Source organism: Dipodomys ordii, unplaced genomic scaffold (assembly GCF_000151885.1).
Source record: "Dipodomys ordii isolate 6190 unplaced genomic scaffold, Dord_2.0 Scaffold90, whole genome shotgun sequence".
In the NCBI taxonomy this organism is placed as follows: Eukaryota; Metazoa; Chordata; class Mammalia; order Rodentia; family Heteromyidae; genus Dipodomys; species Dipodomys ordii.
In genome coordinates, this window is record NW_012267306.1 from 3,625,328 (window position 1) to 3,632,948 (window position 7,621).

Consider the following 7,621-nt stretch of genomic DNA (forward strand, 5'->3'; position numbering starts at 1 on the left):
CCCACTTTTGGGCATTTACCCAAATGATCACAAACAGGCCATACTAAAGCTACCAGCACAACTGTGTTCATTACAGCATTATTTACCATAGCTAAGATATGGAACCAACCCAGATGCCCCACAGTAGATGAATGGATCAAGAAAATGTGGTATACACACACACACACACACACACATACACACACAATGGAATTCTATGCCTCTATTAGAAAGAATGACATTGCCCCATTTGTTAGGAAATGGAAAGACTTGGTAAAATTATACTAAGTGAAGTAAGGCAGACCCAAAAAACATAGGTTCCATTGTTTCCCTTATTTACAATAACTAGCATATATCTAGGATATTCTTACCAGATAAATAGAAAAGGTCAAAAGCTATGCACATATGACCATATAAGATATTGCTAAGCAAAATGAACCCCAAGATAGAGGCACAAGAGTTTTTCATCTTTGTTGCTGTTGTTTTTAATGTACTTATAATGTACTAAGTGATTTCTTTGGTTTCTTTTGTATGTTCTTCTTCCATGGTATAACCCTTGTTTTTACTGTATTTGCTTCTGGTACAATGCATCTTGTATATTCATTTTTCTAATTTGGAAAGGGAGGGAAATAACAAAATGCTGAAACAAGGATACAGATTGACCCATTGTAAGAATGAGATGTACAAGACACTATGTTAAAAACGATCTTTACTACTTGAGACGGGGCACGGGGGGGAGGGAGGAGTTCGGGAGATGGGGAGGGAAACGATGGCTGGGGGAAAACAGAGTGGGTAACAATGCTCAAGAGGAAATGTACTCATTACCTTACTCATGTAACTGTAACCCCTCTGTACAATATCTTTACAATAAAATATAATAAAAATGGTTAAAAATAATAAATATAACCATTAGTATATATTGCATGATTTTCCAAGCTCTTAAACATATATTACTTATTCAATGGCTCCTAACTACAACTATCAGAGATAGTACTCTTATTATCCATTTCTGGGGAAAAGAAACATGAGTCATAGAAGGGTACTTGAGATCACATAGCACACTAATGCATGCAGAGCTGGGAACTAAATCCTGGCTATCCAGTTCCTGAAGACATGTTTCTAATCAGTACTTCCACTGGAGAAACTGGCTAGGAGTCAGTGTAAAGGGAAAGAAAGTATGGAAATGTCTGATCTAGCAGCTTCATATCATATGATAGCTGTACTTAAGAATGAGGGACCAATGTCTAGGTCAATATTATAGAAATGAATAGGGCTGTGCCTTTCAAAATTCACTATGTCCGAGAATTATCTCAAGAACTTATTAAAACACAGGTTCTTGGACCTTGTTGTTAGACATTCTGTTCTAGAGATTGGCAGTGATGATCTGTGTAGCATTGGTCCCAGAAGAGAAGAAATGAGTCATATCCCTGATGGAATGGGAGCCAACTTTGGCTAAGTAGTAAACAGATGTCCAGTGAATTAAAAGATAAAATGGCAGCTGTACATCTCTCTCTCTCATATGTACATGATTTTATATATTGTATATGTGTATATATATATGTATATAAAATTCTAGTGGAGATATTTTATACAGGCATCCATCATTACACTTTACCCAGAGCTTCTCAGACAGCTGAGAAGTAAGGAGGTCCCAGTGTAGTATCCAGGCATCTGGGTCAGCACCAGTGACATGATAGAGTACAAATGAAATTTTTATACCTTAAAGCAGATGGAGGGTTCCTAAGTCTCCTTGAGAGAAGAAGAGTGCCAATGTTTATGGTTTGAGGTGATTAAGTTTTCCTACTGAGGGTTTTGAAAGTGTTCATAGAAAAGGCTAGCCACTCAGTTTTTGTTAAATGTACTTGGTAGGTTTCTATGTTAATTAGCCCTCAGAGTTATCTGTTTTACTTCCACCTTCCTTCATTCTAGAGACATTTTCAGTCTAGTACTGCCATGTTCTGTACTTTGCAGAGAGCTGATGACGTTTAGGGAGTGTGTGGTCCAGCAGGGTAAAACCGATATTTAAGCATGCAATGAAGCAAGTACTCTATAAACTAACTTCCTGAATCATAACTCCCATGAGAGGGTAATACTTACTCTATGTGCAATGCATGAGAGTGGGCAGTTGTTGTGGTAAATATTTAAACACCTGTCCATCATTGTTTATAATGTTACATCTACAACAGGGAATTCTCAGCTCAGGAGTTGGTCCTATTGCCTGTTCTTGCTAGTATCTATCAGTTTGATTGTGTTCAAAAGAGAAATTTCTCTTAATATGGGTTTCAGTGGCATCATTCCTGAACAAATGAACAAGGGACTATCATACCTTCATTTGTTTAGCTTAAAGATCTACTCGCTTAAAGATGACTGCATGTGACATGTGATATTTCACATTGAAATTTTGCATCATTTTTCTGTTGATTAAATGATACATATGTACATGAGTCTCTTCCATTGTCTAGTTCAGGTTCTAAAACTGCAAGTCAGCAGTTGAGAGCTATGCCATTAATTTTCTCAGCAGTGAGAGCTTTATGCATGATTAGTTGCTTAAATGCATTTTCATTCTAGAGATGATGTTGGTAAATTTTCCTCTGGATTTGATTGATGGTCTAGATAATGGCTTAATTTTCAACAGACAATACAGTACTAAGAGGATTTTTGCTTGGAAGCTAAAACTTAAAAATCTGGTGAAAAATCCATGGTGACAGTTACTATCCATTTGCTACATCATAGCGCCATATGCTTGGGTAGAGTTGGCTAATTTTTGTTTGGTTTTTTTTAAAACTGTATTTTTTTGTCTTTTCTTTTTTGGTACTGGGGATCGAACCCAGGATGTTGCACTTGCTAGGCAAGCGCTTTGCCACTGAGCTACATCCCAGCCCAGTTGGCTAGTTTTTGGACAAATATTTGGATCACAATGAGGAGGGGATCATCCTCATGTGTACTGTGAAGAGATGGCATAAAAGACTTATTAAGCAGACATTAATATTTAAACTTTAGTAAATGTCACAAAGGTAAGTAAAATCATGTTCTAAAATGGTGTAATTATCTGTACAGACATAATGATCTTTTCTCTAAAGATTTTCTGTGTAAGTAATAAGAAAGCTGTAATTATTTCTATGACCACCAGCCCTCTGAAGTACTCACAAGAAATCCAAACTAACTTAACATCTTCCAAAGCTGTTTGCTCATGTCCTAGAATTTCATATACTTACCCCAGAATTAGAGCCTGCACATCCTTCAGAGATTGAACCTACAGGCAGAGCTTGCCCACTGCCTTCTCTTAGGCAACCTCATGGTGTTCTGGTGCCTGAGATCTGCATACGTATGGGTGATCCCCAGCTTGAGGACAGAGGGTCTTCGGTACCCATTGCTAGCCTGGGTAGCCTCTCAATTTAAGAAGAGAAGTGTCCCCCAGAATGGTAGATTGCAGCAGGATGACTTTCCACAGGCACATTGGAGTTTAGGAAATCTGCTTTATCAATCTTGAGTCCCCTCTGATTATTGGTGTAATGGTACCAATGATGGCAATTTTAGAAGGCAACCAATCATTCTTTCACATTCTGCTCTGAGGCTTGTTATAATCTCTCTGGATTAAAAAAATAATCAAAATGCTCATAATTTACATTATGCACTTGAAATGGTCAAAGGAATCTTCAGAGCCTTGAAAATGAAACATAAAGAAATATATGGTATGGGTGTAAAGAGAGTAACACACACAGACACACACAGACACACACATGCATGCATGCATGGAAAATATGCAAAAAATTCTTCTGAGCCAGAATTAGATTAGGAAAGGTTTTGAAATATTGGATATGTTGTGTAAATTTTAAACTTGCTTAACTATTTGTTTTGGATTATAGTTTGTATGCAAATTATTTAAAATAATTAAAATTCCAAGGAGGTTTTTCTGGTACCTGTGGAAAAATGTTGCTGGCAGTTTGTAGAGAGTATCAAGCTGCTTCAGTTCCCAAAGACTTACAAGGATGGTCTCATTCTAAGTGTGCTGCAATTCCTTCTTTTTCCCTTCTGGCACCAAATTTTACCTAACTTACTTGTTCTATTTCTCAGTTATCACCTTTTCCTGATTCTTTTCTGTTAATTCTGGAAAGCAGTTTTCTCTAACATGGTTTAGGTTGGTGGCTATATACATCTGTTAGGTTTTTTTCAAGGGTGAACTTGAAAACTGTGAACAAACATTTCCCTCTTTTGATGACATTCTCCCCAAACAATAGATGTCTAAGAGTATTGTGTCTTGTGTTTTGAGCTTGCTGTGCACTTTCTTGATTCTCCTCCCTCCGCCCCCCACCATTTAGAACAGATTAGCTGTGATTAAGACTTGGTTTTTCCAGCTTTGTGGTTTTTATATTTTCCCACTCGGAGAACTTTCACTGACAGCATTTAAAAAAATACCACCTCCTGGATTCTCAGTGTACTCAGTGTACATTTGCAAGACTGGTAGTATTTTCTTAGATTCATGTTGTTAAAATGAAATCAAATCATTGTGCACAAAAGTGTTGGTGCCCAGCATGAATACATGGAACATTTTTCTTTATAGTTAAGGAAAATTAACAACAATTTGGAGTGGCCAACATGGCAGCAATCATGAGATGCCCTAAAATTGTGATACATCAACAAAGACACTCTTTAATGTTCTGGTACCCAACAGGTATGTATTTGGCTACTGCTACTCCTACTGCAAAGCCTAAAAGCAAAGAAAAACATCAGATGAAAACTGAGATAGAATAAATAGTCATACCACTACATGGAAAATGAACCTGTGGATGATGTCCACTTAAAACACGTACTAGTTATTGCAAATAAGGAAAACCATGTGACCTATGTTTCTTTGGGCCTGGCTTTCTTCACTTAATATAATTTTTTCAAAGTCTTTCCATTTCCTGACAAATGGGGAGATGTCATTCTTTCTGATGGAGGCATAGAATTCCATTGTATATATACCACATTTTCTTGATACATTCATCTACTTAGGGGCATCTGGGTATATGTCTGGGACAAGCAGAAAAAGTCAGGTAAGATGATGTTAAGTGAAATGAACCCAAGATAGGGGCACAAGTGTTTTTTTTTCTTTCTTGCTATTGTTTCTAATGTGTTTATAAGGTACCATGCAATTTTTATTGTTGCTTTGTATGTCCCTTCCCCATGGTATAACCCTTGTTTTCACTGTATTTGATGTTGGTATAATTTGGGGAGCAGAAGGAAAAAAAATTGTTTAAATAGGAATACATGTTGACCCATTGCAACAATGAGATGTATAGGATACTATGTTGAAAAACCCAACTTTACAATTTACGCATGGGTGGAGGGGTTAGGGGAGGGGGGAGTATAGTTGAGGAGGTGGGAGGGAAGGGATGGTAGGGGGAAAACAAAGAGGAGGCAACAATTCTTGATAAGAAATGTACTCACTACCTTGCTCATGTAACTTTAACCCCTCTGCACAGTATTTTCACAATACAAAACATTTAAAAATAATTTAGAAGTAACTATTAAAAAACCACTTATTATACTCAAGGCAGATATATGAGGTGGAGAAGCTGTTCATTTGTTTAAGGAATTTCAAATTCTGGACTTTACTGATTGAAAGCAAAGTGATTATCTTGATTTAATGTTGGCTATTTAATGTTCCACTATGTCCCACTGTGAATATACTGGCAAACTATTCATCTCTTCAGAGATGAATAAGGTTGCTGTATTTACAGGGAATGCATCAGAGATTAAAATCGCAGAAGAAAATGGAGCTGCATTTGCTGGGGCCAGTAATCTGATTCAGAAGATTTTGGGTGAACTTCAAGTAGATTTTGATGTGGCTGTTCCCAAAATAAATCTTGAGCTTAATCCATTGAGAAAGAAACTGAGAAAAGATACCTTAAGTTTGGTAGAAATTCCAAAATGCTTGAATTATTTAAAACTGGACGTGAAGTTAAATTAGATGAAGAAAGGGTAACCTTTCTCAGCACCAAAATAGCAACATTGGACATGTCAAATAGCAAACTAGCTGCCAATCTGAAAACAGTTATGACGCGGTCTGACGGGTAGACCATTGAATTTAGATTCCACTTTCCTCCCGTGGTTCAAGTGAAGGCTTGCTGTGGGAGATCGATCCGCTGTTGCCTATAGAAGTAGAAACTGAAGAAAGTGACAAGGAAGCTGTGTAGAAGTACTGACAATTCCCTCCTCCCCCCCCCCCAGTGGATTTAAAAGCATCAGATAAAAACAATCATTTCCAAAAGAGAGAGAGAAAAAGAAAACCTACTTGTTTGATTCAAAAACACTTTCAGATAAGCACTAAAGTCTCCATTTGATGGAATAATTAACTCATTTTAGTGGTGTAGCTAAAGTCTGAGAAACAGCTAGAAGGGGGAAGCAGGTAATAGTGTGAAGAGCAGACAATTGATTTAAATCATGCACATAATATGCTTGTGCATTCATACGATCACTTCCAAGTCAGATTTTCTAAAATAATTTCATTTTGAAGGTAAATTTTCAAATATTTTCAGTAAATAATACCTTTGTAAAAAAAGATATATCACACATAGAGTGAAAATAGTTCCTGCACTCCTAATTCATCTTTCTTACCCTTCTTAGAAATAAACTTTGTTTTATATGTAGCCACTTTTGTTGGTCCTGTGTGTAGAGACACACATGTGTACATACATATATTTTTATGTATATCTGAGTGTATGCATACATATGTGCATATATATGTGTATATATAATTTTGTGTATTTGTACATGTGTGTATGTATATGGGTGCATATTATATGGAAACATATTATTTAAAAATATATAAAAATGAAATTATCCACACATCTCACAACTTAATTTATTTCACCCAGAAAAGTGTGTTGATGAATTTTTCCCAGTAATACATACAGATGATATTTTATACTGTTATTTATAATGGATTGAAATTATACTTTACAAATCTACATAATAAACAAATTTAGGAACTTGAGGACCCCTATTCTGCATGTGACACTCAGGGCTGGCAGAAAGCAAGTGTAAGCTTGAGCCTGTATTTTTCTACTAACTCAGTTGGGACCCCAGAGAAATGTCAACACAGCTCTTGACCGAGGCCCACAGGCAAGGTGACTATTTCCTCTTAACAGCCCAGTGAGTAATTCCACTACTATTGTCAGACACTGTCACCTCTCGGGTTCTGGAGGGGATTTTATGGTTTCCAATTCTTCTTTTCTGATAGCATATTAAATAGATTTTTGCAAGGTAAATATTATTTTTGACAGTGCTGACAAATATATTTTGCTCTTAGTGGTCTTTCTGTTCCAACTTAGTAATCATAAATTAGGGTAGTATTCTTAACTGTGCTACTGCTGATTGGAGACTATTTTATAGCATTGAACAAGTTTATGGGAGCTGGAAGGGAGGCTCAGTGGTAGAATGCTTGCCTTGCATGTGTGAGGCCCTGGATTCCATTTCTTAGCACCACGTAAGTAGAAAAAGCCAGAAGTGGTATCGTGGCACAAGTGGCAAAGCATTAGTCTTGAGCTGAAGAACTGAGGGACAGCACCTAGGCCCAGAGTTCAGGCCCCATGACTGACAAAAAAACAAAGAAAACAAAAGTTTATGTGTATATAAAATCAAATATTTCATGGTTCTT

The 7,621-nt window shown here is 36.8% G+C and overlaps 1 pseudogene; it reads left to right on the top strand.

The window, feature by feature from the left end:
* Positions 1–5,510: 5,510 nt before the first annotated feature.
* On the top strand, positions 5,511–6,039 carry LOC105992910 (annotated as a pseudogene).
* The last annotated feature ends 1,582 nt before the right edge of the window (positions 6,040–7,621 follow it).